This window comes from Peromyscus californicus, unplaced genomic scaffold, assembly GCF_007827085.1.
Source record: "Peromyscus californicus insignis strain IS unplaced genomic scaffold, ASM782708v3 Scaffold_3__1_contigs__length_106647218, whole genome shotgun sequence".
Classification (NCBI taxonomy): domain Eukaryota; kingdom Metazoa; phylum Chordata; class Mammalia; order Rodentia; family Cricetidae; genus Peromyscus; species Peromyscus californicus.
Window position 1 is genome coordinate 100,790,290 of NW_026294551.1, and position 23,896 is coordinate 100,814,185.

The following is a 23,896-nucleotide window of genomic DNA, read 5'->3' on the forward strand; positions in this document are numbered from 1 at the left end:
CTATTTCAAAAGCAAATCTTGGAGACGTCATCAAGTGCAGTTGTTCTCAAGCTGGCTACCACTGGAACCATTTGGAAATGAGGGCTTACCACCTAACCAATGACTACGGCATTCACCATGAGCCTGCTGCTATATGCCGTGGATGGAGGCATATGCTATGTACTTCATGAACCGACGAAGGAAGGTCTCACTGCACAAACCCAGGGGTGCATGCTTTAATCTCTGACCATCTTCTCTCCTCCTTCAGTTACCATGTATCATCCTACATATATATCCTGGACACTACAATTGAGGTTCCTTGCAAAGCTCTAAAACAAAAACTACTTTGAAACACCACATTTTCTGAGTTTTTCTAATTTGTCCTTTCTCATCTCCATATGGTAAACATTCATTATGCCTTTCATTAAACAGCATGGAAGACAATTTTTTTAAAAAATTGACTTTCTCAATGGCAGTCTGGCGTGAATGATTTGTTGCTGTTGCTTTGGAGTATAAAAACAAAAGTTGAGTATAAAAATATATTATCAATTCCTGCCTGTTCTTCAGGCTCATGCACTATTGATTAAAGCCCTAACCTTTGCTCCTTCATCCTCAGAGAGCAAATCTGTAGCACTTCCAAGAACCAAAACTCTGGCATGAATATTTTGATAGTTGGTGAGCCGGGCTGGAGCAACCCATACTCTTATCAGTGAGACGAGTAGCCTCCATTAGGAGACTGAGTGAACAACAACATGTTGGATGCTAACAAAAACTTACCAGTTCAAGGATGCTGCATGTGTTTCTGCCTTGTGGGACTTGGGTGGTGGTGAGATGTATATGTGAATTTAGTGCAAGGGGCAGCAACTGAACTCTGACTAGAATGGGCAGAGTGTATTGGGTATGTGGTAGGGAATGGCTAGAGTTCATTTTATTTTCCATTGGGAATACATTTTCCCAGAGAAGACATGTTTTTCCCAAGGCTTTCAGATTCAACTACTTCCTCTCCTTTCTTGCAATCATACCTGTCTTTCAAGTTCCCAGAACCTCACATTTGATTTTGAATTGTAGGCTCTGAACCACATCTCTCCCCCGTGGGAAATGATGTTGGAGAACATCGAAATATTAAGTTTCCCCTGTCTACTTGTGAGCTCTGGTCTTCTGATGGAAGCTCTTAGCATCTATGAGCTTCCAGCTTCCTCTTCTTCTTGGACCAACTCACATGATCAGATGAAATTAGCTTATAGTGATGGAGGTAAGACGAACCCCTGCCACCCCAACTGTGAATCTGGATAATAGAAAAGAAGCTTCTCCTGGGTGGTTCTTTGTCAACTTGACACAAGTCATCTGGGAAAAGAAGTCTCAGTTGTCTCTATAAAATTACCTCTAGGCAAGTCTGTAAAGCATTTTTAAAATTAATGATTGCTGTGGGAGAGCTCAGCTCACTGTGGATGGTTCACTCCTGGGCTTGGTTGGCATCTGCATGGTATAAGAAAGACAGCTGAGCAAGCCATGTAGTCAAGCCAGTAAGCAATGTTCCTCCGTGGTCTTTGCTTCAGTTCCTGCCTCCAGGTTTCTGCCTTGAGTTCTTGCCCTGACTTTCTTTAGGGATGGTATAGTGTGTATGACCTTTCCTCCCCACGCTGCTTTTGCTCAGCATATTTTATCACAGTAATAGAATCATAAGACAGGTTTCAAACTATGAAGTCAGCACACAAAGGGCCAGGGTGGAGGTAACCAAAAAGGAGCTGGTCAAGGATGTGGTTGGTGCTGTTGATAGGTAAGGACAACATATAAAAAGATGTGCCATCCAGAAAGAAGTGTGCACAAAGAACTGTGCTGGAGAAGCAGCCAAGCCTAGCCACATTAACTCTGGCTGGGAAGGACTTTGAGTGCAGTCGCTGTATCAGAGCTGTGGAGTCACTGCACATGGGAAATAATCACCTGTCTACACTTGCCTTTGACTTTCCATTACTACTCAATTCTTAGCAAAGTTGGGATGAAATGAGCCACTCCTGAGTGGCTGGTGTGGGTGAACTTGTGTATTTGGCTGTGTGTGTGTGTATGTGTGGTACTTGTGTGTGTGCAGGCATACTTGCCTATGTACGTATACTTGGAATTCAGAAATCAGCATTTGGTTTCTGACTCTATTGCTTTTCACCTCATTTTGTGAGACAGGGTCTCCCACTGAAACCGGAACTCACCGCATCGGCTAGCCTGGCTGTCCAGTGAGCCTCTTGGACTGACCTGTCTCCATGTCCTCAGTGCTGGGATTAGTACACGACACACATGGTGCTCTGCCTTGCTTTGAGGTAGATCCTGGGGAATCTGAAGTCAGGTCCTCTTTCTTGTGCACAAGTTCTTTCTCCCATGAACCGACTCCAAAGCCTCATGTGCACATTTTTTTTTTTTTTTTTTTTTTTTTTTTTTTGGTTTTTCGAGACAGGGTTTCTCTGTGTAGCTTTGCGCCTTTTTCCTGGAACTCACTTGGTAGCCCAGGCTGGCCTCGAACTCACAGAGATCCGCCTGGCTCTGCCTCCCGAGTGCTGGGATTAAAGGTGTGCGCCACCACCGCCCGGCTCATGTGCACATTTTTTAGGGGGGAGGACAAGTGTGTATCAAGAGACTGTGATTCCACCACTGCTCTCAGATGGTGCATGTGTGGTTTTATATAGGAGAATATCTATCACAGGGCTATTTGTAGTAGCAAAAGAAATGAGTTTATCTTGCCATAGGACAATGGGAATACTATCCATTCCAGGTCAGTTTTTATATCAAGTAGTATAATTTTCAGAAGTAAAAATGTCATGAGGAAATACTCATAATCTATGCTGTCTCTGGTTTGGAGAAAGGATATACTGTTGTTTAGCTAAATGGCTGTGCTGTCAAACTGCCTCCTAAGTATTTATGCTTATCCCGTAGATTTGTGCTGTTCTTCACCTTCTTCTTGCAGAGGTTAGTAGTTAATGTAGAGACTCATAACCATTTGAAGTGCCAGGTAGAAATAACTTTGCTTGCTCAACTGTGCATCCTTCATCAATATCAACCTCCCTCATCCAAAGACCAGGAGACACCACAGAAGAGAGGACAGAAAGAATGTCATAGCTGGAGGGTGGGGAGAAGAGCTGTGAAATGCTGTCTTCGGGACTCAACAGGGCTGTCGAACACATGCACCTGCAGCAGCTCTAGTCACCTACACAAGAACTGTGTAAGATCAAGCCAGTCAAATTTCCAACATGGGCCAGGGAGGGACCCTACCCAAGGCCCAAGGCTCTATCCATAGAAGACGTGCTGTTGGCAGTTGGTGGCGGCTGAGGGAGGGGGAGTCACTTTTCTTTGGGGACATTGCTGCTAGTAGGCTGTCCAGGGCCCAGTGGGCAACCCCACCTCCAGGCAACATTACTTGGACTCAGAAGCTGTTAATAACAGTAAAAGAGGACATGAAGTGGAGCAGGAGACATGGGATGCACCACAGGAAGTTGGAGGCAGGTAGTGGTGGACAGATATGATCGATAAACATTGCTTAAATGTATGAACTTTTCAAAGAATAAATAAAAATATTATCTAAAAAATGTATTTTGTATTTTTATCCCTAAAGCCAAGCAACCACAACACTGAATGAATACACATCGGAAACAATATTTTTTTGTATCAGAGTCCAGAATTTAATTTGCAGTTTTCAGTGTGGATATGAAAACTGTTGTCCCTGAAAATAACTCTCACCCAGGGCCAGATGTCAATGTGTTTGTATAAAAGTGTATGTGGGAAATGAAAGGAAGTCATGAGTTGGGTTTTTTTTTTTTTTGTGTGTGTGTGTGTGTGTGTGTGTGTGTGTGTGTGTGTGTGTGTGTGTGTTTGGCAAAGTATCTGTCACTGATCTGTGACTTTTACCATGACAGTGCATGATTTCAGTGGTGTCCCTTCTCTAACTATAAACGTCCTTGTGACAAGCCTTTCAGGGCTCAGGAGTCTAAGAAGATGTGCTCTGTCTAGAATGTAATTACTCTTCCTGGGGTTAGCATGCTGGCTAGTTTAGCCTAATGCACGGGTTCTGGGTTTATTGAGGCCCTGTCTCAAAACATAATGTGAAGAGTGATTGAAAAAGACACTTGATGTTGACATCTGTCTGCCATAGACACGCAAGCAAACCCTCACATACGTACATATATGTACGTACGCACACACACACGCACACACACGCACACAGTTCCTAGATTTTCGGTCTTCTGACATATACCCTGTGGACACTGCTTTTGGTATTGTCCATCTCAGAAACCATTCCTCCCTGGCTGACAACTACCCTCGAACCCACAAATTGGCGTCCCCTGGCAGCCATGTTTATGTTTGGCACCAGGCTTAGCTCATTGGATTGATTCAGTTGGGCCAGTTAGATAACTGCGTTGGGGACTTGGAACTGAGTGGAGAGGCAGCCATCTTCCCTGACAGAATAGGAAGCAGTCGAAGCTACTGCTGAGAAATAAAGGTGCTGGGGTCACTGAAGGTACGGAAGGCTCCAGTTCCAGTGTGTGCCTGCTCTGCTGACCTGCCATGCTGGGCTTTTTCTTTTAATTAGCATATAAACTAACAGATTTCCTTTTAGCATTCTGTATACTTAGGTGTGGCTGATTCTTCCCTTTCCCATCCCCTCATCTCCCCTAACCCCTCTGTGCTATGATCTCCTGCCCTCAGCGTCTGGCTTCCTGTCACATGAGTTTTGTTACCTCCCCCTCCTCTCCCTTAAAGCCCCTTTCCCCTCCCCCTTCCATGGATCCCTGCCTAGTTTCCTGTCCTCTATCCATACCTACACAACAATTACAGGCCAGGAGCTGTGTGAGAGTGATCACTCAGCGTGTGTCTTTTTGAGCCTGGGTTACTCCACTTAACACGGTATTTTTCAGTTCCACCCATTTTCCAGCAAATCTCAGTATTTTTGTTGTTGAACAAAATTCCACTGTGTGTATTACCACATTTCACTCTCCGTTTATCTGGTGATGGGCATCTAGGCTGACTCCGTTTCCCTGCTATGATAAACAGAGTCAACGGTAGACATAGGTGCCTGAGAGTCTATGCCGTAGGCTGGAGTGCTCTAGCGGACCACATAGCAGATCTGTTTTTAGTTCTGTGACAAACCTCCCACCGATTTCCATCGCTTACACTTCCACCAACGCTGAACAGAGGTTCCTGCTCCCCACATCCTCTTCAGTATTTGTCTTCTTTTTAAAAAATTCTTTTTCTCTTTAATTCAAATAGATTTCTTTTCATACAATATGTTCTGGTTACAATTTCCCTTTCCCCTACTCCTCCCAGTTCCCCCTCCCTCCCCTCCCATCCACACCCTTTCTGTGTCTCATTAGAAAACAAACAGGCATCTAAGGAATAATAATAAAATAAGATGAGACAAAAATGAACAAGTCAGAATAAGACAAAACACACAAACAGAAGAGCCAAAGCAAAAACTCGAGAGACACAGATGACATAGAGATACACAAGATCACAAACAGGAGACAAGTGCTCACACACAAAGGAAACACACACGTTCACAAGTGCTCACATACAGAGGAAACACACACGTTTACACACAGAAGAAACATACATGTTCACAAGTGCTCATATACAGAGGAAACACACATGTTCACAAGTGCTCACACAGAGGAAACACACACATTCACAAGTGCTCACACACAAGGCAACACACATGTTCACAAGTGCTCACACACAGAGGAAACACACACATTTACAAGTGCTCACACACAAGGCAACGCACATGTTCACAAGTGCTCACACACAGAGGAAACACACATGTTTACAAGTGCTCACACACAGAGGAAACACACATGTTCACAAGTGCTCACACACAGAGGAATCACACACATTTACAAGTGCTCACACACAGAGGAAACACACATGTTCACAAGTGCTCACACACAGAGAAAACACACACATTCACAAGTGCTCACACACGAGGAAACACACATGTTCATGCACTGGAAACCCATAAAAGCATAAAACCAGGAGAATTAAGATACATGCAAAGGACCTGTAAGGTTAAAAAAAATGCCCTGACACAACATTGTGAGACAAAGAACCTCCAAAAATGGCATTGAGTTTGTTTTGTGTTGGCCATTTATTGCTGGACATGGGGCCTACCCTTAAGAGTTTCCCCAGTGAGACTCCCTTGTAGAAAACTATTTTTTATTTGCAAGCAGTTATCAATTGGAGTAAGTCTGTGTATTTGTTCCCATCTACTGCAGGAGGAAGCTTCTCTGATGATGGCTGAGCGAGGCACTGATCTATAAGTACAGCAGAACGTCATTAGGAGTCATTTTATTGCTACATTCCTCTAGCAAAACAGTAGTATTTGGTTTTCCCCTAGGTACCTGGCCTATCTGGTCTCAGGTTCTTGGCAACCCAAACTATCAGTTATGGGTTCCATCTCTGTGAGTCTTAAAAGCACATCAGATCTTGGGTGACTACTCTCACAACCTTGTGCCACCATTTCATCACTGTATCTTACAGGCAGGTGGTAATTGTAGATAGAAGGGTTTCTAGCTGGGTTGACATTTACCTTTCACTCTGGGTAGCAGACAGAGTAGCTTCCAGGACCATGAACATTAGACCATAGGGGTGAAGGCTCTAGGTAGGCACCAATTCGACTTGTCTGTGTTCAGTGAGTTGTATAGGTGTTGTTTTCAGCAAGAGGGCCTTACCATCAATTTGTGGAGAACAACCTGGCCTTGGCAGTAGCCTGGGTTGTTTAGGCTTTTTATGTGACCCCTTTGGCTCACAATTTGATTAAATGTCACCCATTCCCAATACTGGAAGCTTCATTTGGTGACGAGAGATTTCCAGTGGGGCTGTGTCCTTTATTGTCTAACAATTTTATTTAGATCGACTTTATATGTGTATATAATTTAGGAAACTTGTGTGGATTAGTTTTTTCTACAGACTCTCAAATGCCCCTTATTTTTAGCTGTTCTCTCTCTCTCTCTCTCTCTCTCTCTCTCTCTCTCTCTCTCTCTCTCTCGATTTTTTAAGACAAGTTTTCTCTGTGTAAGCCTGACTGTCCTGGAACTTGCTCTGCAGATCCTCCTGCCTCTGCCTCTCTCCTGGGTGCCAGGATTAGAGGTGTGTGCCAGCTGTCCTTTCCTGTACTCCCTCCCTAGCCTGCTCTTCCCCCTCCCCATTTGAGCCTGCCATTCCAGTCCCTCTGTCCCCATCTATCGGTAACTATTCTGTTTCCCCTTCCTAGGGAGATCCATTTCACCTCCCCGTGCCCAGTCCCTTACTCTGTACCTAACCTCCGTGGGTATACGAACTGTAGCTTGCTTATCAATGACTTAGCAGTCAATATCCACATGTAAGTGAGTACATACCATATTTGTCTTTCTGGATCTGGGTTATCTTACTCAGGATGACTTTTCAGCTCCATCAGTGTACCTGTGATTTTCATTTTTTAATGGCTGAATAATATTCCATTGTGAAAATGTACCACATTTTTTTTAGCCGTTGATCCACTGATGGCACTCTAGGCTGCTTCTAATTTCTGGCTACTATGAACACTGCAGCAGTGAGCACGGTTGAACAAGTGTCTGCAGTAAGAGGAAGTGTCTTTTGAGTATATGCCCAAGAGTGGTCCAGCAGGGTCTTGAAGGAAATCTACTCCCAGCTTGCTGGGGAACTGGTGCACTGAATTCCATAGGCACTGTCCAAGTCTGCACTCCCACCAGCAACAGAGGAGTGTCCCCTCATCCACATCCTCTCCAGCATGAGGATGTTTTGTTGCTCTTGGCCATTCTAACTGGTGTAAGATGAAATCTCAAAGTAGCTTTGATTTGCATTTCCCTGATGGCTAAGGATGTTGAACATTTCTTTAAATGCTTCTTGGTCATTTGAGTTTTCGCTTTTGAGAGTTCTATGTTTAGATCTGTATCCCATTTTAATTGGGTTATTTATATTCTTGATGTCTAGCTTTTTGAGTTCTTTATATATTTTGGGTATTAGCCCTCTATCAGGTGTGTAGTTGATAAAGATCTTTTCCCATTCTGTAGGCTGAAGCTTTATCTAAATGACAGTATCCCTTGCCATTCGGACACTTTTCAGTTTCATGAGGTCCCATTTATTAAGTTTTGATCATAGTGCCTGTGCTAATGGTGTTCTGTTCAGAAAATCCTTTCCCATGCCAGTGCGTTTGAGGATATTCCCCTCTTTCTCTTCTAGTAGGTTTAGTGTATCTGGTTTTATGTTGAGGTCTTTAATCCATTTGGAGTTGAGTACAGGGTGTACATATGAATCTCTTTGGACTCTTCTACATGTAGCCATCCAAATTGACAAGTATCATTTGTTGAAGATGCTGTCTTTTTTCCAGTTTGTATTTTGGTTCTTTATAAAAAAAAAACCAAAAACAACCAACCAACCAACCAAACAAACAAACAACCAACCAAACAAAAAACAGGTATCCATAGGTGTATGGAATTATTTTCGGATCTCCAATTTTATTCCATTGATCAATGTGTCTGTTTTTGTGCCAGTACAACACTGTTTTCATTATCATATATCAGTAGTACAATTTGAGATCAGAGATGGTGATACCTATAGCAACTCTTTCATTATTCAAAAGTGTTTTTAGCTATCCTGTGTGTGTGTGTGTGTGTGTGCGTGCGTTCATTTGAAGGTGAAAGTTGTCCTTTCATGTTGTGTGAAGAATTGTGTTGGGATTTTGATGGGGATTGCATTGAATCTGTAGATTGCTTTTGGGAGGGTGGCCATTTTTACTATATTACTATATCCTACTGATCCATGAGCATAGGAGATCTTTCCATCTTCTTCAATTTCTTTAATGTCATAAGGTTTTCTTTTTCTTAAAAGTCTTTTACTTGCCTGATTAGAGTTATCCCAAGCTGTTTTAACTTTTTGGAGGCTGTTGTGAAAGGTGTTGTTCCCTTGATTTCTTTTTCAGTTTGTTCGCCATTTCTGTATAGATAGGCTACTGATTTTATGGAGCTAAGTTTGTATCCTGTTACTTTTCCGAAAGTGTTTATCGGCTATAGGAATTCCTTGGTGGAATTTTCAGGGTCACTGATGTATACCATCATATCATCTGCAAATAAGGATCCTTTGGCTTCTTTTCTGATTTGTAACCTTTGACCTTCTTCAGTTGTTTTATTGCTCTAACTAAGACTTCAGGTATTATGGACAGAGTGGACAATGTTGTCTTGGTCCTGACTTTAGTGGAATTGCTTTGAGTTTGTCTCCATTTAAGTTGACATTGGTCATAGGCTTACTGTAAATTGCTTTTATTATTTTTAGATATGTCCCTTCTATCTTTAATCTCTCCAGGACTTATATCATGAAGGAGTGTTGGGTTTTGTCAGAGGCCTTTTCTGCATCTAAAGAGATGATAATGTGGTTGTTGTCTTCCAATTCATTTATATGGTGGATTATGTTTATTGATTTACATATGTTGAACCATCTCTGCATCTCTGGGATGATCATGGTAGATATTATTTTTGATATATTTTTTGATTCAGTTTACAATTATTTTATTGAGAATTTTTACATCTATGTTTATAAGGAAAATTGGTCTGTAATTCTCTTTTTTTTTTGTTGCACCTTTATGTGGTTTAGGTATCATGGTAACTGTGGCTTCATACAAAGAATTTGGAAATGTTCCTTATGTTTCTATTGTGGAGAAACTTGAGGAGTGCTAGCATTAACTTTTCATTGAAAGTTTGGCAGAATTCTTTGTCAAAACTATCTGGCCCTGACCTTTTTTGGTTGGGAGATTTTAATGACTGCTTCTATTTCACTAAGGCCAATAGGTCTATTCAAATTATTTATCTGATCTTGGTTTAACTTTAGTAGGTTGCATATATCAACAAAGTCGTCTGTTTCTTTTAGATCTTCCAATTTGGTGTAGTACAGGTTATTAGACTACAGTCCATATGATTCTCTGGATTTCCATGGTGTCTGTTGCTATGTTTCCCCTTTCATCTCTAATCTTGTTTATTTGGATCTTTCTACCTGCCTTTTAGTTAATTTGGCTAAGGTTTGTCAATCTTATTAATCTTTTCAAAGAACCAAGTCTTTGTTTTGTTTTGTTAATTCATTGTTACTAGTATGAGATAGCTCCAATTTTTTAATGTAGAAACTTGATGTGATGAAATTGTTTCACAGCACCCCTTCATTATGTCCTTAAGTTTGAGCATGTGTGTTTTCATTTTCATTCATATCTAAAACTTTTTATTTTCTTTCTCACTTTTTATCTTAACCCATTTTAATTCAGTGGTGAGTTCAGTTTCCATGAGTTTGTAAGCTTTCTGTTATTGATGTCCAGATTTTACCTGTGGTGGTCTGATGGGATGCATGGTATTATTTCAGTTTTCTCATACCTGTTGAGAATTGCTTTGTGTTAAAGAATGTGGTCAGTTTTGGAGAAAGTTCCATGAGCTACTGAGAAGAAAGCATATTCTTTTGCGCTTGGGTAGAATGTCCTGTGAATATCTGTTAGGTTCATTTGATTTATGACACCAGTTAGCGCCATCATTTTTCTCTTGAGTTTTGTCTAGATGACCTGTCTATTGGCAAGAGTTAGGTATTGAAGTCTCCCACTATCACTTTGTGAGAGGGTCAGCATGTGAGTTAAGCAGGGTTTCTTTTATGAACTTGAATGCCCTTGTGTTTGGTGCATAGATGTTAGGAATTGCAGTGTCCTCTTGGTGGATTTTTCCTTGAGGAGTAACTATTTATTCTGATAAGTTTTCGTTTGAAGTTTATTTTGTCAAATATTAAGATGGTTACACCAGCTTCCTTTCTAGGTCCATTTGCTTTCAATACCTTTTCCCATCCTTTTACCCTGAAGTGACGTTTATCCTTGGTATTAAAATACGTTTCTTGGATGCAGCTGAAGTATGGATCGTGTTTTCACATCGTTCTGTTTGTCTGTATCTTTTTATTGGGGAACTAAGACCACTGATGGTGAGAGTCAGCAGCAGCAGTGTTTGCTGATGCTGTCATGTTATTGGTGTGGTGTTCTCCTCCCTTCTTGATTTGCTCATCAGATATTATTTATTCCTTTTGTTTTCTTGGGTGGGGTTTACCTCTTCAAGTTGAGGTTTTCTCTTTAATGCCTTCTGCAGGGCTGTATTTGTAGATACACACAGCTTAGATTTAGTTTTACCAGGGAATGTCTTTCTTTCTCCATCTCTTGTGATTGAAAATTTTGCTGGATATAGTAGTCTGCAGTCTCTAGAATTCATAGAACATTTGTCCAGGCTCTTCTGGCTTCTAGAGTCTCCACTGAAAAGGCAGGTGTTATTCTTATAGTTTTGGTTGTGAGCCTAGCCTTGGATGGCTGCACCATCTCTCCAGCCCGCCAAGTGTTATTCTAATAGGTCTACATTTACATATTACTTTGTGGTTTTTCCTTGCAGCTTTTATTCATTCTCTGTTATGTACATTTAGTGTTTTGACTCTCATGTGCCAAGGAGACTTTGTTTTCTGATCCAATCTATTTGGTGTTCTGTAAGTTTCTTGTACCTTCATAGTCACCTCCTTCTTTAGGTTAGGAAAATATTCTTCTATGATTTTATTGAAAATATTTTCTGGTCCTTTGAGCTGGGATTCTTCTCTTTCTTCTATTCCTATTGTTCTTAGATTCGGTCTTTTTATAGTGTCCCAGATTTCCTGGATGTTTTGTACCTGGATTTTTTTCCTTGTTTAGATTTAACTGAGGTATCTGTTTCTTCTATCTTGTCTTCAATGCCTGAGATTCTGTCTTAAATGTCTTCTTGTATGTATTCTGTTGGTGAGCTTTTTCTCTGCAGTTCCTGTTTGGGTACCTAAATTTATCCTTTCCAGTTTCCCCTCAATTTGGGTTTTCTTTATTGATTCTATTTCTACTTTCATGTTTTGAACTGCTTTCTTCATTTCATGCACTGTGTGTTTTCAAAGATCTCATTGATAGAATTATTCGTATCCTCTTTAAGGACCTCTAAGATATTCACAAATGCTGCTTTGAAGCTCTTGCCTTATGCTTCGGTTATGTTGGAATACTCAGGGCCTACTGTGGTAGGATAGCTGGGCTCTAGCAGAAACATCTTGCCTGGCTGTTATTGATTGTGTTTTCATGCTGGCATGTAGACATCTGGGCTTGAGATAACTGTAATTCTAGATGCTGATGTCTGATCTTGTCTTTGTTGGGTGGTTGTGCCGTTCCTTTTTTGTTTGCCTTGTCTGGTTCTTGGGTTTTTGTTGCCCTGTCTGGTTCTTAGGAGAGTGGAGTGACCATCGGCTGCCTGGTAGGGAATAATGTTGCAATTCTGTAGGTGTGTCTCTGTTGGTTTTGGGTAGAATGTATCATCAAGTATGGGGTGCTGATACTTAGGAATGGGGATGGGCTATCATGGGGGTGGAGAAGAGGGGGTCCAGTCCACATGAGAGAGGAAAGTAGGGTTTGCCAACAGGGTCTGGATAGTCTTCTCAGAATAGGGCCAGAGAAGAAGGGGAGGCTGAAGCAGGTGGTCTGCTATCAAGCTGGGGATGAGGCCGGGGGATTGGATTTGGAGGAGAGGCTAGAGAGTGAAGGTCACCTACCTGGTTCCCTGGCTGGTGATGTCATTTGTTTTCTAGATGTAGCCATTCTGACTGAGATGTCAACACGGTTTTAATTATTTGCATTTCCCTGTTGATCAAGGGCATTTGAACACTTTAAAAATATTATTTTCCATTTGCCTTTCTGATTTTAGAATTGTCTCTCCCATCCATTGGCCCATGTTTTGCTTTTACTGGATATTTCACTCTTGCCTTAAATTTGGAGGCCCACCTTTTTAGTTGGCTTGTAGGTTACTTACAGTTACCCAGTGAAGGTCTAATTAAGAAAGCTGCATCTTACTTTTAGCCAAATCCTTGTCTCCCAGAGCTCTTCTTTCTGGGGAAGCTGTTCTTAATGCACCCTCCTTACATTGTCTTGTAGTAACCCCGAATTCCCTCCAATTCCCCTCATTTCTGTTACTTCTTTTTGTTTTGTATGCTGTTCCTTGGCTGTGTGCTTTGCAAGCATCCTGGGAACTGAAAATTTGTCTTTTTCATTTTGTCTGAATCCCATAACACCTACTACTCTGATAGGCAGAAATTGATTTCCTGTGTGGGAATAAAACTGTAGGGCAAGCGCAGGAAACAGTGGCTAGGGCAAACCCCAACCCACCTTAACAAGCCCAGCTTACTTCCTGAGCTCATGTTCTGAAAGTGGTCCCTGGTCGGTGCTTCTGCGGGCTGGTTGATTCAGCAAGTGCAGGTGTGTTTGAACATGGTGTGTGGAGAGAAGCCTTTAAAAGTGAGTCAGACCTCCACAGAGAAACCAGCTGTGTGGCACCAGCACATTATCTAACTTTACTGAGTCCCATCTTTTAATTTTTAGGTATAAAACATGACTAGTCAAAAGAAATGGATGGGTTATGTATTATTGAATGGTACAATACTTAAGGATGTGGATTCAGTTGAGATCAATTCCCAGCCATAAGTCACCTGAGCTGTTATAGAGGAGTGATAAATATTTCTGTGTCTTGAGGCTATCAGGCTGGATGATGAAAAATGTAAATGTAGCTAAGGATGACCTTGAACTCCTGATCCTCCTCTTTTTACTTCCCATGTGCTGGGATTGCAGGCATGTGCTATTACTCATGATTTATGTGGTATTGAGGGTCAAACTCAGGTTTTTGTGAATGTCAGGCAACAACATTAACCGAGCTATACTCCCACCTCAGATGGAAAATTTTACTTTTAATTGACACATAATGATTATATACATTTCACACACACACACACACACACACACACACACACACACACACACACACACACATACGTGTATATATAGTGCATGTGTGTGTGTGTGTGCATGTTATGCTCATGCACATGGAGGTCAGAGGTCACTCTGGTCAACCTTTGGAGATATCTGCCTTGTTTGTGAGGCAGGGTCTCCCTGGGAGCTGGGCCACACTGGTTAGGCTGAGCTGTCTAGTTCAGAGCAAGTCCCAAGGCTCCACCTGGCCCTTCTTCCCTAGCGCTGTGATTACAGGCATGTGCTACCTGTTTCTTTAGCCTGGGTTTTTGGGTATTGGACACAGATCCTCATGGATGTAAAGAAGGCACCTCACCAACACAATTATGGAATGTAATATAATACATTTATGGAATGTAATATACTAAGTGATATTGAGAAGCAAACTCAAAACTCTGTCAATTGAGATACATCTTTAACCACAGGGAAATATTACTTTAGTTTACAAATAATAGTTACATATAATTGGCTAATAATAATAATAATAATAATAATAATAATAAACTTATGGTTGTGAGTGAATGTACATGGTATGCACATGTATGTGGAGATCGGATTCCTTTGGAGCGGTCCAACTTGTTTTGTGAGACAGAGTCTTTCACTGTATATGTATCTGTAGATGAATTTCTAAACAGTTTTATTAAATAAGAAACACAGAGTCAAATACAGGGGTAATAGCTGAAGAGATCAGAGAAATAGTGAATAGCCACGACTAGCCTTAGCTTACCACCACACTGTAGCTTCCCCAGAGAGAGAGCTTCTTCCTGTCTAACCTGTGCTTTTATTGCCTTCCTATTCTGCCTTCTCATTGGCCCTAAGCCCAGCCACATCACTCCCTTGTCATTGCCTGTCTATACAGACCTCCAGGTCTCTATGGTTGGTACTGGGATTAAAGGCATGTGTCACCATGCTTGGCTGTGTCCTTGACCATACAGAGACTCTGCCTGCCATGTGTCGGATTAAGGGCATGTGCTACCACTACCTTGTAGCTAGAGTTTTCTCCAGTCCTGCCTGGCCCACGGTCAGGACAAATCTCTCACCCTCCAGTCCCACAGTTGCTCAGACCCAACCAAGTAAAAACACAGAGACTTATATTACTTATAAACTGTATGACCGTGACAGGCTTCTTGTTATCTAGTTCTTCTATCTTAAATTAACCCATTTCTATAAATCTATACCTTGCCACATAGCTCATGGCTTACCAGTACCTTACATCTTGCTTTTCATGGAGGCGGCTGGCAGTGTCTCTCTGACTCAGCCTTCCACTTCCCAGAATTCTCTCTCCTTGTCCTGCCTATCCTTCCTGCCTGGCCACTGGCCAATCAGTGTTTTATTTATTAACCAATCAGAGCAACATATTTAACATAGAGACCATCCCACAGCACTAGCTACCTGACTTCTATTTATGGCTCACTATGACCTCTGATCTCCAGGCAAACTTTATTTATTAGCATACAAATAAAATACCATATTTCAGCACAAACAAAATATCACTATATGTATCCATGTTGGATCTGTCAATCAGGCTAGTTCACATAAGTATCATATCACACAAAAAATATGGTGAAAACATTTAAGATCTATGTTTTTAAAAAGTTTTGAATATGCAATATATTATTATCAACTTTTGTCAACACACTGAACCATAGCTCTTTAACATATAGTTCTGTTTAATTGAAATGTTAAACTTTATGTTATGTTAAAATTGAAATGTTAAACTCTTAGAAGGAAAGAATAGTAATTTTCAGAGATTGGGAGGCCGGGCTTCATGTATGAGGAATATGTGAAATTTGTTTTATGCTATCAAGGTTTGGGGATATTTGTTAGTAGGAGTAGATGACTGATACATTTTCTGTGTTCCTTATCTCTCATCAAAAAAACTAGCACTCACTATATGAGGTCTCAGTGAGAATTGGTTTACTGTGTGTGCAGCACTTAGCTCGATTCTGAACATGCGCTCCATGAAAATTGTTGTTGTGTGAAATCACATTGGTGTGGGGTACAAAGCAGGCACCCCAGGAACAGTGTGTCCCTCTTAGAGTGTGCTCTCTGAAGAACTGAGCAGAAACTCACATTCAGCTTCTGCCTGATTTTTTGACATCCATTGGACTGCTAAGAATCACCAGAGTTTCCAGGGATGCATAAACATACTTGATCTGAAAATGTCCCTCCTCTTCTGACTGGGCCCTTGAAACAACCTGGGAGGGACTCAGTGAGATAAACACACACTTGGTTCTACTTCCTTCTACCCTCAGTGGCAATGGGGCTCAAGACAAGCACAGGGCAGAAGCTGGTCTCCTGACAAGGGCTGATTTGTGTTGGGTGAGCATTCACCATGAACAAGAAAGGTTCTTCCAGTGTGTGTGTGTGTGTGTGTGTGTGTGTGTGTGTGTGTGTGTGTGTGTGTGTGTGTGCCACAGGTTGACATTCAGGTGTCTTCCTCAATCACTCTCCACTTTCTTTATTGAGACAAGGCCTCTCTTGGAACCTGAAACTCACTAATTCGATTGCACTGGCTGGTTAGCAAGCTCCAGACATCTACCCAGCCCTGTAAATCACCCCTGCCCCAATGCTGGGATTGCAGATGCATGCCACGCACCTACCTTTTTATATGGATACTGGAGGCCCAAACCCTGGTCCTCAGGCTTGTTCAGAAAGCATTTTATCTACTGAGCCATTTCTCCAGCCCCACAAAGAGTCTTTTAAAACAGAAGTCACGTCAAGGTGCCTATCTTAAATTCAAAGAAGGCTGGCGCGTGGGAAATACAGTTCTGTCTGGACAGGTCTGGCTTAGGCACAGAGGGAGGAATGAACACTGAAGGAGCCTAGCAGGTGCAAAGAGACTTCTCCATGGGGCCCAAGAAGAAAGATTTACAATGCCTTCTGTTTATATGGTGCTGTAAAAGCTCTCTATTTCTGTGGTTTAGAGTCATTGTTTTCAATTTGCCAAGAGCTTCTCTCCAGTGAGGTGTGATGAAGTTTCTCTTGCCCTCCCCCCAAACACACACTGTCCACGGAGGGCATCAGGAAGAAGGCTCACAGAGCCTTATCTTGCTGCATAAAAGGTGGTTTCTCATCACACTCAGCCAGCATCCAGATCCCGGGAGCCTGGAGGTTAACAGGCTCATCTCCGAAGTTGGCTGCCTTGCCTTCACTCTCTTGATGACCTTGGGCCAATTATTTAATAGCTCTAATCCTTAACATCTGTCTTTATATCTTTAAAGAATGAGGAAGGCAGTAGTCCTAACCAATTAGGATTCTGTGACGATTCAGTGCAAGAATAACTGAAGAATGTCTTGCATAGCTCTTGGCAAACAATCAGTGCTCAGTAAATGACACCTAATGCTGCTGTTATTACATTAAGCAATTGCTGCATGTCTCTTGGTGCTCAAACTGTGCATGAGGGATAGAAGAAAAAAAGCAAATGGCTATGAGACGACTCAGTTGATAAAGTTCCTGTTTCACAAGTATGGAGTTCTGAGTTTGGATCCACAGTAGCCACGGGGACACGGACATGGTGGTTGGTGTCTGTAACTCCAGGGCTGGGGCCCATGGAGACAGGTAGACTTCTGAAGGTCATTAGCCAGAAACAATAAATTGCAGGTTCAGTAAGACAGCCTGACTCAAAAATAAGGTGGCGAGCAATGAAGGGAGCAGCCCACTGGTGAGCTCTGACCTCCACGTGCAGGCATACAGCCTGCACATGAATCTACAGCACACGGACATACACAGAAAAGCAAGATCACAATTACTTTAGGCTTCATGGCCCCAAAGGTCTCCATCACAATTACTCACCTCTGCTACTGCAGGAGAAAGGCAGCCATGGGTGGCCAATAATTGCCCAAGGAAACTGTTATTTGCAAAAACTGTCTGTTTGCTAGATTTATCCTGTGGGTGGACATTTGTTATGCGTGTCCTAGAGACCTTCACTGTTAGGAATATATTTGGCTCTACTTAATGGGAAATACTATGATATGGAGTCTCAGAGAAGTGGGTGTTGGCATTGGTTCTGTGGTCCAAAGATGTGGGCCGGTGTTTCTGTGGCTCTTCACATATTTTCTTCATGTGTCTCGACTTCACCATATATACAGTGAACACAAGAGGGAGGTATGGGACCCAGCCAATGAGAGCAGGCTTTCCCAAGATATTTCAGACTTCAGTGACTGGATTGTGCCATGTGGCCATTCCCTGTTGCAGTGGAAATGGGGCGGTAACTATTGTCATCTGCACCATCTAGAGTGGAGATGGGCAGAGGAAATGGGGTTGAGGACATGCGAGGTTAGTCAATAACGTTGCTGTGCTACCCCAGCCATGAGTAATGGGAACTAAGTTCAGAGTATCGCAACGTTGTGTTCATTATTAAGGATGCTTAAACAAGGAGTATAGGTGTCTGAATAAAGGCTGAAACATTTGATGCAGAAAATTTATTACAGCCAAATTTGAGTATTACTATGTACATCAGTTACTGATTAAAATACTCACTTTCCCTCCCTCCTTTATAATTAGTGGACTCTCTCATATAGAACTTGATGACATCATGATAGCCCACTCATGTGCACTTTCCTACCCCCTGGATATGGGCTCAGTCATGTGAGTTGGCCAAAGTAGCGGTCCTGATCAAAGCAGAAGTCACAGGCATGTCTGGGAGAACGGTTTCCCCTTGGTATCTGTTGCCCCTTGGCCCCTGGATTCCAGGATAGAAAACATACTTGGAGTCAATTGGAATGAAAGCTACATGAGCAGCCAGGCACAGCTGGACTCAGACTTGAAGCAGAGCTGCTCAGCTGAGAGCATCAAATGCCTTCTCAACCTACAGGTGCTGAGGGAGGACAAGTTCTTGTCACGTTGAGTGACTGAGTTCTGGCCTGGCTGCTACATAGTAATAGCTAACCCATAGAACTCTATCTTACATAGGTGCAAGAATGTCAAACTCACAAATCAGGATCTCTAGCTACATGGGTTGGTTGATTTTTTTATTTATATTTTTACTTTGACTGGAGACCTAATATTCAAGATCTGATGCTAAATTCCAGGGATACTAAACCACAAGAGATGTGCAGTGTGGTGTTTGAAAGTGGAAGCAAAGTATGGAATCAAGAATGGAAAGAGAATAGTTAACTGTGGGGAGAGGAAGAGAAAGAAAACAGAGGGGAGGAACCCTCAATTGCCATGTCACAGTTAAGTAGAGGATCGTGGCTCAGACGGAACTGGGAAGGGCGTGGAGCAGAGGGCATTCTGGAACAGGGCCCAGTGCTATTCAGAGTTTAGAGGCAAAAGGGGCTTGGCCATGGAGAACCAGCAAGTGAAGGTTTCTAGAAGGTAAGGTAAGGAGCAAAGTATCTTATGTCCCTTAGAGATGGTCTGCTGTGCAAGGACAAGGAAACTGTTATGGACTTAACCACAAGGGCAGTGGACGCAGTGAGGAGCACTGATGTCTACTGATTTATTTGAGCACTTGGTGACTTTAATTGTAGCAAACGCCACTTCTCAGACACTTGTGAGGCGTTAGACACTAGGCTGTGTCCACTTCTCTCCTAGTCACTCTAGTAGGTAAGTATTACTGTTCTCCCCTCACAGAGGAGGAAACCGAGGTTCAGAGGGGTAGCAACTTGTCCAAAATCATGGAATAATTGCTAAAGTAGTGTGGTCACTCATGATTCTAGAGTCTTTCTCCTTAACAACAGCAGTTCCAGCATCTCTACACAGCAGACTGGGGAAAGAAAGGGCTTAGTCAACCAAGAAGTTTCAACAAACACAGTTGAATACTCACTCTCTCCCCAGCTCCCTACCCCTGTCTGTAGTCTCTGAGCTCACAAGAGCCATTGAGCTCATCAGTGAGGAGTTGTGTGAATAGAATGTGGTCATGTCCTCAGGAAACTTGATTGACAGAGAAATGACGCTGAGCACCAATGACTTTTATTGGTTCATTAAGACAGGTTCCTTGAGGCAGTGACTCTTGAGAATGCTGGGTTAAAGCACCAGAGAAAGAGGTTAAAAAAATGGATCTGTCTGGTAAAGTGCTTGTCACATGAGCATGAGGACTAAGTTTAATCCCTAGAACCCACATTAAAAAAAAAGCTGGCATCGTGGTGCATACTTGTAATCCCAGCACTGGGAAGGTAGAGACAGGTGTATCCTTGGAGCTCATTGGCCAGTTGGTCTAATGAATCAGGTCCAGATAACAATGAAAGACCATGTCACATTTCTCCCTCAAATAAACAAGTGGCATAAAGCCAGCGTGAATGGCTCCTGAGTAAGCCTCTGACCTATACACATAAACTCACATGTGCATATGACCCTTGTCCTCGTTTGATTTCTATTTCTGTGATAAAAATAGTGACCAAAGGCAACTTGGGAAGAAGGGGTTTCTTTCGTCTTAAGGCTTACAGTCCATCATCAAAGGAAGTCAGTGCAGAACCCCAAGGCAGGAACCTGGGGGCAGGAACTCTGCTTACTGACATGCTTCCATGCCCACATTCAGCAACCTTCAATACAACCCAGGACCTCCTGCCCAGGGGTGACACAGTACACAGTGGGCTGGGTCATCCCACATCAGTTGCTAATCAAGAAAATGCACCCTCCCCACCACTGACATGCTCCCAGGCTGATCTGTTGGAAGCAATTCTTCAGTTGAGGTTCCCTCTTCCACGGTGACTCTAGTCTGTGTCAAGTTGACAAACAGTAACCATTACAGCCTGCACACTCAAATGTACTTGTGTATAAATGCACACACAGACATGTAAACACAAAATAAAAAAACACAGCTTCAGGGTGAACTGGAACAAAAATGCTGGAGTGTGAGTCTCTACACCCCCTTTCCTCCCTACCCCTTTCTCTTTACACGTCCCCAATGACTCTGCAGTCCCATGAAGGTGACATTGGCAATCTCTGTAGATACATCCTGCCTAGGACACTGTTGCTTATCACACATGGCTGGTCAGCTACTTCCTCTGGGGTGAGCGATGCCTGGAAGCTAATTTTAATTCCTCAGGCTCTCTGCTGAATCCTAAGAGCTGCCAATCTCGGCCCTGGCCCCTGGACGAGTTCTTTGAAGACGCTGGTTGCCTGAAGCTACTGCCAAACTAGCCGTGTAGCATCCAGCATGATGCCCGGTCTTCCTGGACTCCTCTGCGGCTCCTCCAGCCATTTTGAGTGGAAGCTATTGCCAGAAAAAGAACAATGGCAGAGGTTGCCCCTGCAGCACAAGGTACCAACAGTCAAACCGAGGGTCTCCAGGCATGAGGGCAATGGGTTCTCATTTTGCCATTTGGGTTGACTGTTCTAGAAGGAGCAAAAGCCCCGTGTCTGCATATTTTCTGTTCAGGACTCTAAAGGATATGAGGCTATCTTCTCTTCCAGGCCTAGAATATTTCTAGGACAGGCAGCTTTGAAATGGATCAACATCATCTAAGTTGGTGTCTGAGAATCCCCTAGTTGCAGCCTTGGATTTTGGAACCTAGATGCTTGCTTACCTTACCACTTTCTCAGATAGGGGTGCGAGCCAGCCAGCCCGATGTGACGTTGGCATTCCCATCTGCAGTCAGGCTTGATTTCTGCTGATGTGAGGAGACATCCCTGAAAGAACTTGCATCTGTAGCCGTGGGAGGATGGCTAGTTTACATTCAAGTGTGTGGGCCTGCGGAACTCTTCTCTTCCAGTCCCTGCCTGGAGTTGACAGTGTAAACATGACACCATTTCCCACATAAGCATCTCAGAGTCTGGTGACCGGGATGATAGTCAAAACAATGGGGGACACTTTAAGCACATTTGCTGACATATGGTTTGCATGCAGTTCATCTGCCATTGTATGTATGTGCATGTTCACATGCCCCTGTAGTGGGTAGCCATTCCAGCTTTGACCTGGAAATACCACCCCCTTTGAGGCTTCAGTAACTGTCACCCCTACAAGGCAGAGTCGAGATCCAGATGGGGGAGCTCTCTTGGTTCCTGGATGCTGGACGCTGGAGGTAGACTAAGAAGAGTTCTTCAGAGAACACCGCCGGACTGCGCTGCACCTTTCCCAGACCCTGTAACCTATCCCTTCACTTGTAAGTTACCCCACAAAATAAACCTCCCTTTTAACTGTGTGGAGTGGCCTTAATATTTAAACCAATATGCCCCGTTAGTGGAGAAGTACACACATACCTAATATGTGAACTCTTAATGTCTAGCTCTCTCTGTGTGTGTGCTTTTGCTTACGCAAGCGTGACTTTGGGCATGTACAGTTTGCATGTATGTTTTCCAATTTCTGTCACAGAGCATGTCTCAGTCTTTTCATAAAAGCTTTATAGTCTTTGCAGTTCCCGTCATTGTGAGCACTGTCAAAGCTGTTCCTGATGAGAGCTTAGCGTGCTAGATGCTGCAGTCTCTCTTCAGCTAGTACTTCATAGAGAATGCTGCATGAAGATGTAAGATGTAGCACGATGGATAAGCCTTAGATAATCCCTTCCACCCCATTCTTAGACCCCTCTTTTCCTAGTTTTCTCAAATGTTGCTGTGTAGCTGTGTGGTCGCTACACGAGTGTGTGGGTTCACTCGGGTCTGTGGAATGAAGACACAGAGGCATCTTAAGAATGAATTTAGCCTGTCATGGCTGCAGGGGGGGGGGGTCCACCCTCGAAGGACTGAAGCCTAACCCTTCGCCTAGGACATATTTATTTACTCTTTTTTACAGTTTAGATAGTTAATTTCCATACCTTCAAAGCAACCCCAAAGGAGCTCCCAGAGACCAAATGCCAGGTGCAATTTACTTGAATTATCAGGTACCTTGGTTTTCCTGGGTTTCCTGGACCAAGTTTTGCATAGGCCTTTGATCCTTGGGGGACTCTCTGATCCTTGACTCTCAAATAAGATTCACATAGGGTGATAACAGAAACAAAAAGTAAGAGAAATAAAGGCTGTGTTTCAACAAAGGAAGGATTAGGGTTAGGTGCTGCTCTCTGGGGCCAAGTCAGGAGCTCAGCAAGAATGCCACCACAGATGCCCCTTTTATTAAAAAAAAAAAATCAACTATCTTGAAGGTTATGCAGCCTTACAGCAAATATAGCCTTCTTTCTATTTGTCTTATAATCTTACACAAGTATACTAAAACACATTTTAAAGCCAATAGAGTCACTATAGCGTATTGGCAACACCTGCTAGGATAAGGAGTCTATTAAAGTGATTGGTAGGATTGAATGAGGCTATAGTATGTGCTAGATTTTCCATCATATCCATTCCTGTTGTATCAGGGAACTTTTTTTGTAAAAGTTTCTTTGATTTCTTCCTGTAAATCAAAAACCATTTGAGAAGCATTAGGGTGACACAACAAATGCATTCTAACTTTTTCCCAATCATATTTGCTCTCATTAAATCTTAAGGGTGTGATACAATAACAAGAAACATTCCAATCACATTTTAATTTTAACTGCTCCTTTAAAATCTCTAACTGATCACCTAAAAATACAACAGCTTGTCTTAGTTTAGCTAATTCATTTACTATCTCACTATCAGTTTTACTTTGTTCAGTCCAAGGTTCTTTTGAAGAAGAGAAGAAGACTTTTACCAGTCTCTAATGAATTCAGCAGTTTGGATTTTTCTATGAAGCGCTACTCCAGCCGTTGCTGTTGTAGTTGTCAATGCAATGATTCCCTTAATAACTGCAACCTCCAGTCCAGCCATACGATGTGTTCTTTTTAATATTTTTTTCAACAAGCTTCTATACCAGGATCATCACAGGAGAGTCTTGTCATGGCCTTGACAACTTCACCGGTGTCCAGATTGTTGGCCTTGCTCTAAGAATATATAAACTTTCAAAGGTCAAATTTAAAAACATAATAGAATTAACACAGGTATGAAGGGTACACCGTTCACAAGTGATGCTGTAAATTATTTGGGTGCCATTGTACAGGCCCCTTTAATAGCAAATAAGGTAATGGTACACATGTCATAAAAGGATGGCTTTGATTTAGTTTAAAAGATAGGGTGTATATATCATCCTTAATGTTTAATTTTCCTTCCCCTGCCTTAAGAGGGTGGAAGGCACTAGCTAATTTCCACAAGTTAGTCTGAATTGAATCACCAAATTCCAGAAGAGGACTTGTC